Here is a 14,471-nt window from a genome sequence, read left to right on the forward strand (position 1 = left end):
GGGCGACAGCACTAGCACAGAGTCCCTCATAGTACAATGAAGTGTCTCTGGCGGTGGTGGTGCACACCCAACGTCAGACACACCGTCGTAACATGAGGAGCCCTGGGCCAGTACTGCCACCCACGGGAGAGTGTTCCCCCCCCCCCAGCTCAAACAGTGCTCTACCACTTGCAAAATTACCTCTCACTGCTCCACCACTGTTTAGTCTGCGCTGTTAAATCCTTCAATGGCACTGCCAATACCAATTTGTTGACATGATTGTTGATAGTAAAAATATTCAGGGGCCCTGCCCTACATTTACACCAGTTAATACTTTGCACCAACTACCACTGTCTGAAAGTCAGCAGAGGAGCCCACCCCTGTACCTAGGTATGGCACCTGTTTATTTGTGTTTTGTTTTTTTTTGCCAGACATTCACCTCACTTTATTATTTAGGCCTACTAACTGTGACAGACACTCCTTACAGTTGTCCTCCACTGAACAAAGCTAGGCCGCCTGCATACTCCTGTAACCTATTTTTAACTGCATTTTGCCTATTACTTTTTTGGGCCTACTAACTGTGTCTGCCCCTCGGTGCAATTGTCCTCCGCTGAACACACCAATGCTGCCTGTGTTCCCCTGTAGGCTAATTTAAACTGCATAGAGCCTGTTTTTTTATTTTAGGCCTAGGAAGTCTGTCCGCGGTCCCTCCTTGCAATCGTCCTCCGCTGAACACACCAATGCTGCCTGTGTACCCCTGTAACCAATTTAAAGCTGCATAGAGCCTAATTTTTTATTTTAGGCCTAGGAAGTCTGTCTGCGGTTCCTCCTTGCAATCGTCCTCTGCTGACCAGACCAATGCTGCCTGTGTACCCCTTTAACCAATTCAAAGATGCATAGAGCCTATTTTTTTATTTTAGGCCTAGGAAGTCTGTCTGCGGTCCCTCCTTGCAATCGTCCTCCGCTGAACACACCAATGCTGCCTGTGTTCCCCTGTAGGCTAATTTAAACTGCATAGAGCCTGCTTTTTTATTTTAGGCCTAGGAAGTCTGTCCGCGGTCCCTCCTTGCAATCGTCCTCCGCTGAACACACCAATGCTGCCTGTGTTCCCCTCTAGCCTAATTTATACTGCATAGAGCCTGCTTTTTTATTTTAGGCCTAGGAAGTCTGTCTGCGGTCCCTCCTTGCAATCGTCCTCCGCTGAACACACCAATGCTTCCTGTGTTCCCCTGTAGGCTAATTTAAACTGCATAGAGCCTGTTTTTTATTTTAGGCCTAGGAAGTCTGTCTGCGGTCCCTACTTGCAATCGTCCTCCGCTGAACACACCAATGCTGCCTGTGTACCCCTGTAACCAATTTAAACCTGCATAGAGCCTACTTTTTTATTTTAGGCCTAGGAAGTCTGTCTGCGGTCCCTCCTTGCAATCGTCCTCCGCTGACCACACCAATGCTGCCTGTGTACCCCTTTAACCAATTTAAAGCTGCATAGGGCCTACTTTTTTATTTTAGGCCTAGGAAGTCTGTCCGCGGTCCCTCCTTGCAATCGTCCTCCGCTGAACACACCAATGCTGCCTGTGTTCCCCTGTAGCTTAATTTATACTGCATAGAGCCTGCTTTTTTATTTTAGGCCTAGGAAGTCTGTCTGCGGTCCCTCCTTGCAATCGTCCTCCGCTGAACACACCAATGCTGCCTGTGTTCCCCTGTAGGCTAATTTAAACTGCATAGAGCTTGTTTTTTTATTTTAGGCCTAGGAAGTCTGTCCACGGTCCCTCCTTGCAATCGTCCTCCGCTGACCACACCAATGCTGCCTGTGTACCCCTGTAACCAATTTAAAGCTGCATAGAGCCTACTTTTTTATTTTAGGCCTAGGAAGTCTGTCTGTTGTCCCTCCTTGCAATCGTCCTCCGATGAACACCCCAATGCTGCCTGTGTACCCCTGTAACCAATTTAAACCTGCATAGAGTCTACTTTTTTATTTTAGGCCTAGGAAGTCTGTCTGCGGTCCCTCCTTGCAATCGTCCTCCGCTGACACCAATGCTGCCTGTGTACCCCTTTAACCAATTTAAAGCTGCATAGAGCCTACTTTTTTTATTTTAGGCCTAGGAAGTCTGTCTGCGGTCCCTCCTTGCAATCGTCCTCCGCTGAACACACCAATGCTGCCTGTGTTCCCCTCTAACCAATTTAAAACTGCATAGAGCCAACTTTTTTATTTAACACATACTACCTTTGTCTGTCTGCGCCACTCAATCCCGCAGTCCTCCACTGAAAAAGCTGAGCTTCAATCTTCAGGCTTTCGGCCTGTATTTAGAATTTAAAACTGCATTTGGGCTACTAGTTTGGGTGGGCCTAGTAACGGTGTCTGCCGCTCCAGGGTTTTCTCCTGTTTGGTTTTCCAGAGCTTCAATTTTCTGGCTTTCGGCCTAAATTTTAAATATTAAACTGCATTTGGCCTACTACTTTGGTTGTGCCTAGTAACGGTGTCTGCCACTCCTTGCTTGTCTCCTCCACTGAATAAAGCTTAGCTTTAACCTTCAGGCTTTCGGCCTACATTTTAAATATTAAACTGCGTTTGGGCTACTAGTTTGGGTGGGCCCAATTAACGGTGTCTGCCGCTCCCTGGTGTTGTCCTCCACTGAACAGAGCTGAGCTTCAATCTTCAGGCTTTCATTAAGTAGTTGTTAATATAACACTGCAGTTGGCCTACTAGTTTGGTTGGGGCCTACTAACGGTGTCTGCTGTTGTGAATTAGACTTTTTTGGCTCCCTCTTGTGGTCACTAGTGATATGACTCTGGGATTGTCTTTTCTCAGTTTGGCACCCACCTGGGTCGTTAGTCCAGGGGTGTTGCTATATAAACTTCCTGGATTCTCAGTCCTGTGCCTGGCATCGTTGTAATCAGTCCTTTCTGTTTGCTCCTGTCTGCTGGTCCTGGATCTTGCAAAATTAAGCTAAGTCCTGCTTCCTTGTTTTTTGGTTATTTGCATTGCTCTTATTTTTTGTCCAGCTTGTACTAAATGTGATTCCTGATTTTGCTGGAAGCTCTAGGTGGCTGGTGTTCTCCCCCCGGGCCGTTAGACGGTTCGGGGGTTCTTGAATATCCAGCGTGGAAATTTTGATAGGGTTTTTGCTGACCGTATAAGTCATCTTACTATATTCTGCTATTAGTCAGTGGGCCTCTCTTTGCTAAATATCTAGTTCATTCTTACGTTTGTCTTTTCTCCTTACCTCACCGTTATTATTTGTTGGGGGCTTGTATCCAACTTTTGGGGTCTTTTCTCTGGAGGCAAGAAAGGTCTATCTTTTCCCTTCTAGGGTTAGTTAGTTCTCCGGCTGGCGCGAGACGTCTAGAACCAACGTAGGCACGTTCCCCGGCTGCTGCTATTTGTGGTGCTAGGATTAGATATATGGTCAGCCCAGTTACCACTGCCCTATGAGCTGGTTTTTTGTGTTTGCAGACTTGGTATGTACTTTTGAGCCCCTCTGCCATTAGAGTCATAACCATGCATTGCAGAAGTGGGATTATAAGAAAGGAAATTCTGAGTTTTTTTTTTTTTTCCTCTCTTTGTTCCTCCCCTTTACCTCTGAGTGGCTTGTGCTTGCTGCAGACATGAATGTCCAGACCTTGATTACAAGTGTGGACCAGCTTGCTGCTCTTGTGCAGGGCATACAAGATTTTGTTACCAGTAGTCCTATGTCTGAACCTAAAATACCTATTCCTGAGCTGTTCTCTGGGGACCGATTTAAGTTTAGGAATTTCAGGAATAATTGTAAATTGTTTCTATCTCTGAGACCCCGTTCATCTGGAGACTCAGCTCAGCAAGTAAAAATTGTTATCTCTTTCTTACGGGGAGACCCTCAGGATTGGGCCTTCTCGCTAGCGCCAGGAGATCCGGCATTGGCAAATATTGATGCGTTTTTTCCGGCGCTCGGATTGCTTTACGAGGAACCCAATCTTGAAATTCAGGCAGAAAAAGCCTTGTTGGCTATTTCTCAGGGGCAGGATGAAGCTGAAGTGTATTGCCAAAAATTTCGGAAATGGTCCGTGCTTACTCAGTGGAATGAATGTGCTCTGGCCGCAAATTTCAGAAATGGCCTTTCTGAAGCCATTAAGAATGTGATGGTGGGTTTCTCCATTCCTACAGGTCTGAATGATTCCATGGCGCTGGCTATTCAAATTGACCGGCGTTTGCGGGAGCGCAAAGCCGCGAATCCTCTGGTGGTGTTGTCTGAACAAACACCTGATTTAATGCAATGTGGTAGAATTCAGACTAGAAATGAACGGAAAAATCATAGACGTCAGAATGGGTTGTGTTTTTACTGTGGTGATTCTACACATGTTATATCAGCATGCTCTAAACGCCTAACTAGGGTTGTTAGTCCTGTCGCCATTGGTAATTTGCAACCTAAATTTATTTTGTCTGTGACTTTAATTTGCTCATTGTCCTCCTACCCTGTTATGGCGTTTGTGGATTCAGGTGCTGCCCTGAGCCTTATGGATCTGTCGTTTGCCAAGCGCTGTGGTTTTGTTCTTGAGCCGTTGGTAAATCCTATCCCTCTTAGAGGTATTGATGCTACGCCATTGGCGGAAAATAAACCGCAGTTTTGGACACAGGTAACCATGTGCATGACTCCTGAACATCGGGAGGTGATTCGTTTTCTTGTTCTGCATAAAATGCATGATTTGGTCGTTTTGGGTCTGCCATGGTTACAGACCCATAATCCAGTCTTGGATTGGAAGGCAATGTCTGTGTCAAATTGGGGCTGTCAGGGAATTCATGGTGATTCCCCGCCGGTGTCTATTGCTTCCTCTACTCCTTCGGAAGTTCCTGAGTATTTGTCTGATTACCAGGATGTATTCAGCAAGTCCAGCTCCAGTGCTTTGCCTCCTCATAGGGACTGTGACTGCGCCATAGATTTGATTCCAGGTAGTAAATTTCCTAAGGGAAGACTATTTAATCTGTCTGTACCTGAGCATCCCGCAATGCGTTCGTATATCAAGGAGTCTCTGGAGAAGGGGCATATCCGTCCATCCTCTTCCCCTCTTGGTGCGGGATTCTTTTTTGTGGCCAAGAAGGACGGATCTTTGAGACCTTGTATTGACTATCGGCTTCTGAATAAAATCACTGTTAAATTTCAGTATCCTTTGCCTCTGTTGTCGGACTTGTTTGCCCGGATTAAAGGTGCCAAGTGGTTCACCAAGATAGATCTTCGTGGTGCGTACAACCTTGTGCGCATTAAGCAAGGAGATGAATGGAAGACTGCATTTAATACGCCCGAAGGTCATTTTGAGTACTTGGTGATGCCTTTTGGGCTCTCTAATGCTCCCTCAGTGTTTCAGTCCTTTATGCATGATATTTTCCGGAAGTATCTGGATAAATTTATGATTGTTTATCTGGATGATATTCTGGTTTTCTCTGATGATTGGGACTCACATGTAGAGCAGGTCAGGATGGTGTTTCAGGTTTTGCGTGAGAATGCTTTGTTTGTTAAGGGCTCAAAGTGTCTCTTTGGAGTACAGAAGGTTCCCTTTTTGGGTTTTATTTTTTCCCCTTCTGCAGTGGAGATGGACCCAGTCAAGGTCCGAGCTATTCATGATTGGACTCAACCCACGTCAGTTAAGAGTCTTCAGAAGTTCTTGGGTTTTGCTAACTTCTACCGTCGTTTTATCGCTAATTTTTCTAGCGTTGTTAAACCTTTGACGGATATGACCAAGAAAGGTTCTGATGTTGCTAACTGGGCTCCTGCAGCCATGGAAGCTTTCCAAGAGTTGAAGCGCCGGTTTACTTCGGCGCCTGTTTTGTGCCAGCCTGATGTCTCACTTCCCTTTCAGGTTGAAATGGATGCTTCTGAGATTGGGGCAGGGGCCGTTTTGTCGCAGAGAGGCCCTGGTTGCTCTGTAATGAGACCATGTGCTTTCTTCTCTAGGAAGTTTTCGCCTGCTGAGCGGAATTATGATGTTGGCAATCGGGAGTTGCTGGCCATGAAGTGGGCATTTGAGGAGTGGCGTCATTGGCTCGAGGGTGCTAAGCATCGTGTGGTGGTCTTGACTGATCACAAGAATCTGATGTATCTCGAGTTTGCTAAACGCCTGAATCCTAGACAGGCCCGTTGGTCATTGTTTTTCTCCCGTTTTGACTTTGTGGTCTCGTATTTACCAGGTTCAAAGAATGTGAAGGCTGATGCTCTTTCAAGGAGCTTTGTGCCTGACTCTCCTGGAGTCGCAGAACCAGTTGGTATTCTTAAAGAGGGAGTAATCTTGTCAGCCATTTCTCCGGATTTGCGACGTGTGTTGCAGAGATTTCAGGCTGGTAGACCTGACTCTTGTCCACCTGACAGACTGTTTGTTCCTGATAAGTGGACCAGCAGAGTCATTTCCGAGGTTCATTCCTCGGTGTTGGCAGGGCATCCGGGAATTTTTGGCACCAGAGATCTGGTGGCTAGGTCCTTTTGGTGGCCTTCCTTGTCACGGGATGTGCGGTCATTTGTGCAGTCCTGTGGGACTTGTGCTCGGGCTAAGCCTTGCTGTTCTCGTGCCAGCGGCTTGCTCTTGCCCTTGCCTGTCCCGAAGAGGCCTTGGACACACATTTCCATGGATTTCATTTCAGATCTTCCGGTGTCTCAAGGAATGTCTGTCATCTGGGTGGTATGTGATCGCTTTTCCAAGATGGTCCATTTGGTATCTTTGCCTAAACTGCCTTCCTCTTCCGATCTGGTTCCCTTGTTCTTTCAGAATGTGGTTCGTTTACATGGCATTCCTGAGAATATCGTGTCTGACAGAGGATCCCAGTTTGTTTCCAAGTTCTGGCGATCCTTTTGTGCTAAGATGGGCATTGATTTGTCGTTTTCGTCTGCCTTTCATCCTCAAACTAATGGACAAACGGAGCGAACTAATCAGACTCTGGAGGCTTATTTGAGGTGTTTTGTTTCTGCAGATCAGGATGATTGGGTGACCTTCTTGCCGTTGGCTGAGTTTGCCCTTAATAATCGGGCTAGTTCCGCTACCTTGGTTTCGCCATTTTTTTGCAACTCTGGTTTCCATCCTCGTTTTTCCTCGGGACATGTGGAGTCTTCTGACTGTCCTGGGGTAGATTCCGTGGTGGATAGGTTGCAGCAGATCTGGAATCATGTGGTGGACAACTTAAAGTTGTCACAGGAGAAGGCTCAGCGTTTTGCCAACCGCCGCCGCGGTGTGGGTCCCCGACTTCGTGTTGGGGATTTGGTATGGCTGTCTTCTCGATTTGTTCCTATGAAGGTCTCCTCTCCTAAATTTAAGCCTCGCTTCATCGGTCCTTACAAGATATTGGAAATCCTTAATCCTGTGTCCTTTCGCTTGGATCTTCCGGTGTCGTTTGCCATTCACAACGTGTTCCATAGGTCTTTGTTGCGACGGTACGTTGTACCTGTGGTTCCTTCTATTGAGCCTCCTGCTCCGGTGTTGGTTGAGGGCGAGTTGGAGTACGTGGTGGAGAAGATCTTGGATTCTCGTCTCTCCAGGCGGAGGCTTCAGTATCTGGTCAAGTGGAAGGGCTATGGTCAGGAGGATAATTCCTGGGTGGTTGCCTCTGATGTGCATGCGGCCGATTTAGTTCGTGCCTTTCACGCTGCTCATCCTGATCGCCCTGGTGGTCTTGGTGAGGGTTCGGTGACCCCTCCTTAAAGGGGGGGTACTGTTGTGAATTAGACTTTTTTGGCTCCCTCTTGTGGTCACTAGTGATATGACTCTGGGATTGTCTTTTCTCAGTTTGGCACCCACCTGGGTCGTTAGTCCAGGGGTGTTGCTATATAAACTTCCTGGATTCTCAGTCCTGTGCCTGGCATCGTTGTAATCAGTCCTTTCTGTTTGCTCCTGTCTGCTGGTCCTGGATCTTGCAAAATTAAGCTAAGTCCTGCTTCCTTGTTTTTTGGTTATTTGCATTGCTCTTATTTTTTGTCCAGCTTGTACTAAATGTGATTCCTGATTTTGCTGGAAGCTCTAGGGGGCTGGTGTTCTCCCCCCGGGCCGTTAGACGGTTCGGGGGTTCTTGAATATCCAGCGTGGAAATTTTGATAGGGTTTTTGCTGACCGTATAAGTCATCTTACTATATTCTGCTATTAGTCAGTGGGCCTCTCTTTGCTAAATATCTAGTTCATTCTTATGTTTGTCTTTTCTCCTTACCTCACCGTTATTATTTGTTGGGGGCTTGTATCCAACTTTTGGGGTCTTTTCTCTGGAGGCAAGAAAGGTCTATCTTTTCCCTTCTAGGGTTAGTTAGTTCTCCGGCTGGCGCGAGACGTCTAGAACCAACGTAGGCACGTTCCCCGGCTGCTGCTATTTGTGGTGCTAGGATTAGATATATGGTCAGCCCAGTTACCACTGCCCTATGAGCTGGTTTTTTGTGTTTGCAGACTTGGTATGTACTTTTGAGACCCTCTGCCATTGGGGTCATAACAGTCTGCCGCTACCTGGTGTTGTCCTCCACTGAACAGAGCTGAGCTTCAATCTTCAGGCTCTCATTAAGTAGTTGTTAATATAACACTGCAGTTGGCCTACTAGTTTGGTTGGGGCCTACTAACGGTGTCTGCCGCTCCAAGGTGTTCTCCAGGTTTACTTGCCTGGGCTTCAATCTTCAGGCTTTCGGCTTATATTTGAAATATGAAACTGGATTTGGGATACTAGTTGGATTGGGCCTACTAACGGTGTCTGCTGCTCCCTGGTGTTGTCCTCCACTGAACAAAGCTGAGCTTCAATCTTCAGGCTCTCATTAAGTAGTTGTTAAGATAACGCTGCATTTGGCCTACTACTTTGGTTGGGCTTAGTAACGGTGTCTGCCGCACCTTGGTGTTGTCCTGTGTTATTTTCCTGAGCTTCAATCTTCTGGCTTTCTGCCTACATTTGTAATATTAAACTGCATTGGGCCTACTAGTGTGGTTGGGCCCTTAAAACGGTGTCTGCCGCTCTTGGGTTTTCTACTCCACTGAACAAAGCAATGCCACCTGGTTAGTCCTGTCACCAATTTTGAACTGCATTTAGCCTACTTTATTATTTGGGCCTATATCTGTGTTTCCTCCTCATCCTGCCCATTGCCCAGCCAGTGCTAGATGAGTCTTATGGTACATTGACCCAGACCACTAAATTCCCCTTGCACGCTACACAGCCACAATCTGACCCTGCTGAAAGTCAGGTTCCCCTTCCCGCATACTATACCACCTTACACGGTGACAAAGAGGAAGGTGCAGATGAAAGTGCAGGTTCCTTCATCAGGTGGGGGGGCATACTCGTTGGCGACGTCACTGGCACAGGGCCCCTCAGAGTACGCAAAAGTGTCGCTGCCGGTGGGAGGCGCCCCCGCCGTGCAAACACACAGCCGTACTTTGAGGGGCCCTGTGCCAGTGCCAATGCGAACGAGTGGGCCCCCTGTTATGATCCCAATGGCAGAGGATCTCAGAGATTTCAGCAAAGTCTGCAAACATAAATACCAGCTCATAGGGAAGTGGTAACTAGGCTGACCGTATATCTGATCCTAGCACAAACAACTAACAGTAGCCGGGGAACGTACCTACGTTGATCCTAGACGTCTCGCGCCAGCCGGAGAACTAACTAACCCTGTCAGGGAAAATAAGACCTCTCTTGCCTCAAGAAGAAAGACCCCAAAGTTATAGTACAAGCCCCCAACAAATAATAACGGTGAGGTAAGAAGAAAAGACAAACGTAAGAATGAACTAGATTTTAGCAAAGAGAGGCCCACTGACTAATAGCAGAAGATAGTAAGATGACTTATACGGTCAGCAAAAAAACCCTACAAAATATCCACTCTGAATATCCAAGAACCCCCGAACCGACTAACGGTGAGGGGGGAGAATATCAGCCCCCTAGAGCTTCCAGCGAAATCAGGAATCACATTTTGTACAAGCTGGACAAAAATAAGAACAATGCAAATAAACAAAAATAAGAAAGCAGGACTTAGCTTATCTTGCAAGGAACCAGGACCTGAAGACAGAAGCAAACAGAAATGAACTGATTACAACGATGCCAGGCACTGGACTGAGAATCCAGGAAGTTTAAATAGCAACACCCCAGGCCTAACGAACCAGGTGAGTACCAACCTGGGGAAAGACAATCCAAGTGCCAACCACTAGTGACCACAAGAGGGAGCCAAGAAGTATAGTTCACAACAGTACCCCCCCTTTAAGGAGGGGTCACCGAACCCTCACCAAGACCACCAGGGCGATCAGGATGAGCAGCGTGGAAGGCACGAACCAAATCGGCCGCATGAACATCAGAAGCGACCACCCAGGAATTATCCTCCTGACCATAGCCCTTCCATTTGACCAGATACTGAAGCCTCCTTCTAGAGAGACGAGAATCCAAGATCTTCTCCACCACGTACTCCAACTCGCCCTCAACCAACACCGGAGCAGGAGGCTCAACAGCAGGAACCACAGGCACAACGTACCGCCGCAACAAAGACCTATGGAACACGTTGTGAATGGCAAATGACACCGGAAGATCCAAACGAAATGATACTGGATTAAGAACTTCCAAAATTTTATAAGGACCAATAAAGCGAGGCTTAAACTTAGGAGAGGAAACCTTCAGAGGGACATACCGAGAAGACATCCAAACCAACTCCCCCACACGAAGTCGGGGACCCACACCGCGGCGGCGGTTGGCAAAATGCTGAGCCTTCTCCTGTGACAACTTCAAGTTGTCCACCACATGATTCCAAATCCGCTGCAACCTATCCACCACGGAATCCACCCCAGGACAGTCAGAAGGCTCAACATGACCCGAGGAAAAACGAGGATGAAAACCAGAGTTGCAGAAAAATGGCGAAACCAAAGTAGCGGAACTAGCCCGATTATTAAGGGCAAACTCAGCCAATGGCAAGAAGGTCACCCAATCATCCTGGTCCGCAGAAACAAAACATCTCAAATAAACCTCCAGTGTCTGATTAGTTCGCTCCGTTTGGCCATTAGTCTGAGGATGAAAGGCAGATGAAAATGACAAATCAATGCCCATTTTAGCACAAAAAGATCGCCAGAATCTGGACACAAACTGGGATCCTCTGTCGGACACGATATTCTCAGGAATGCCGTGTAAACGAACCACATTCTGAAAAAACAAAGGAACCAGATCGGAAGAGGAAGGCAACTTAGGCAAGGGCACCAAATGGACCATCTTGGAAAAACGATCACACACCACCCAGATGACAGACATACCCCGAGACACCGGAAGATCAGAAATGAAATCCATGGAAATGTGTGTCCAAGGCCTCTTCGGGACGGGCAAGGGCAAAAGCAACCCGCTAGCACGAGAACAACAAGGCTTAGCCCGAGCACAAGTCCCACAGGACTGCACAAATGACCGCACATCCCGTGACAAGGAAGGCCACCAAAAGGACCTGGCCACCAAATCTCGGGTACCAAAAATCCCCGGATGCCCTGCCAACACCGAGGAATGAACCTTGGAAACAACTCTGCTGGTCCATCTATCAGGAACAAACAGTCTGTCGGGTGGACAAGAGTCAGGTCTACCAGCCTGAAATCTCTGCAACACACGTCGCAAATCAGGAGATATGGCTGACACGATTACTCCCTCTTTAAGAATACCAGCTGGCTCCGAGACTCCAGGAGAGTCAGGCACAAAGCTCCTAGAAAGAGCATCAGCCTTCACATTCTTCGACCCAGGCAGGTACGAGACCACAAAGTCAAAACGAGAGAAAAACAATGACCAACGAGCCTGTCTAGGATTCAGGCGCTTAGCAGACTCGAGATACATCAGATTTTTGTGATCAGTCAAGACCACCACACGATGCTTAGCACCCTCAAGCCAATGACGCCACTCCTCAAATGCCCACTTCATGGCCAACAACTCCCGATTACCAACATCATAGTTCCGCTCAGCAGGCGAAAACTTCCTAGAGAAAAAAGCACTTGGTCTCATCACAGAGCAACCAGAGCCTCTCTGCGACAAAACAGCCCCAGCACCGATCTCAGAAGCATCCACTTCAACCTGAAAGGGAAGTGAGACATCAGGCTGGCACAAAACAGGCGCCGAAGTAAACCGGCGCTTCAGCTCCTGGAAGGCCTCCACGGCTGCAGGAGCCCAATTAGCCACATCAGAACCTTTCTTGGTCATATCCGTCAAAGGTTTAACAACGCTAGAAAAGTTAGCGATAAAACGACGGTAGAAATTAGCAAACCCCAAGAACTTCTGAAGACTCTTAACAGACGTGGGTTGAGTCCAATCATGAATAGCTCGGACCTTGACTGGGTCCATCTCCACAGCAGAAGGGGAGAAAATAAAACCCAAAAAGGAAACCTTCTGCACTCCAAAGAGACACTTTGAGCCCTTCACAAACAAAGCATTATCACGCAAAACCTGAAACACCATCCTGACCTGCTTTACATGAGAATCCCAATCATCAGAAAAAAACAGAATATCATCCAGATAATCAATCATAAATTTATCTAGATACTTCCGGAAGATATCATGCATAAAGGACTGAAACACTGAAGGAGCATTAGAGAGCCCATAGGGCATCACCAAGTACTCGAAATGACCTTCGGGCGTATTAAAAGCAGTTTTCCATTCATCTCCCTGCCTAATGCGCACAAGGTTGTACGCACCACGAAGATCTATCTTGGTGAACCACTTGGCACCCTTAATCCGAGGACAATAGTGGCAAAGGATACTAAAATTTAACAGTGATTTTATTCAGAAGCCGATAGTCTATACAAGGTCTCAAAGACCCGTCTTTCTTGGCCACAAAAAAGAATCCCGCACCAAGAGGGGAAGAGGATGGACGAATATGCCCCTTCTCCAAAGACTCCTTGACATAAGAACGCATTGCGGCATGCTCGGGTACAGACAAATTAAATAATCGTCCCTTAGGAAATTTACTACCAGGAATCAAATCTATAGCGCAGTCACAGTCCCTATGAGGAGGAAGAGCACTGGACCTGGACTCACTGAATACATCCTGATAGTCACACAAATACTCAGGAACTTCTGAAGGAGTAGAGGAAGCAATAGACACCGGCGGAGAATCGCAATGAATTCCCTGACAACCCCAACTCGACACAGACATAGCCTTCCAATCCAAAACTGGATTATGGGTCTGTAACCATGGCAGACCTAAAACGACCAAATCATTCATTTTATGCAGAACAAGAAAACGAATCACCTCCCGATGTTCAGGAGTCATGCACATGGTCACTTGTGTCCAATACTGCGGTTTATTTTCCGCCAGTGGCGTAGCATCAATTCCTCTAAGAGGAATAGGAATTTTTAAAGGCTCCAGGACAAAACCACAGCGCTTCGCAAACGACAAGTCCATAAGACTCAGGGCAGCACCTGAATCCACAAACGCCATAACAGGGTAGGAAGACAATGAGCAAATTAAGGTCACAGACAAAATAAATTTAGGCTGCAAATTACCAATGGTGACAGGACTGACAACCTTTGTTAGGCGTTTAGAGCATGCTGATATAACATGTGTAGAATCACCACAGTAAAAACACAGCCCATTCTGACGTCTATGATTTTGTCGTTCAGTTCTAGTCAGGATTCTATCACATTGCATTGAGACAGGTGTCTGTTCAGACAACACCGCCAGAGGATTAGCGGATTTGCGCTCCCGCAAACGCCGATCAATCTGAATAGCCAGCGCCATAGAATCATTCAGACTTGTAGGAATGGAGAAACCCACCATCACATTCTTAATGGCTTCAGAAAGGCCATTTCTGAAATTTGCGGCCAGAGCACACTCATTCCATTGAGTAAGCACGGACCATTTCCGAAATTTTTGGCAATACACTTCAGCTTCATCCTGGCCCTGAGAGATAGCCAGTAAAGCTTTTTCTGCCTGAATTTCAAGATTAGGCTTCTCATAAAGCAATCCGAGCGCCAGAAAAAACGCATCAATATTTGCCAATGCCGGATCTCCTGGCGCCAACGAGAAAGCCCAATCCTGAGGGTCGCCACGCAAGAAGGAGATAACAATTTTAACTTGCTGAGCTGAATCTCCAGACGAACGAGGTTTCAAAGATAGAAACAATTTACAATTATTCCTAAAATTCCTGAATTTAAATCGATCTCCAGAGAACAGCTCAGGAATAGGTATCTTAGGCTCTGACATAGGACTGCTAACAACAAAATCCTGAATGCCCTACACTCGTGCAGCAAGCTGATCCACACTAGTAATCAAGGTCTGAACATTCATGTCTGCAGCAAAGCTTCAAGCCACTCAGAGAAAAAGGGGAAGGAAGAAAGGAAAAAAAAAACAACTCAGAACTTCTTTTCTTTTAATCCCGCTTCTGCAATGCATTAACTATTCACTTGGCCTGGCATACTGTTATGATCCCAATGGCAGAGGATCTCAGAGATTTCAGCAAAGTCTGCAAACATAAATACCAGCTCATAGGGAAGTGGTAACTAGGCTGACCGTATATCTGATCCTAGCACAAACAACTAACAGTAGCCGGGGAACGTACCTACGTTGATCCTAGAC

The sequence above is a fragment of the Ranitomeya variabilis genome, chromosome 1, assembly GCF_051348905.1.
Source record: "Ranitomeya variabilis isolate aRanVar5 chromosome 1, aRanVar5.hap1, whole genome shotgun sequence".
NCBI lineage: Eukaryota > Metazoa > Chordata > Amphibia > Anura > Dendrobatidae > Ranitomeya > Ranitomeya variabilis.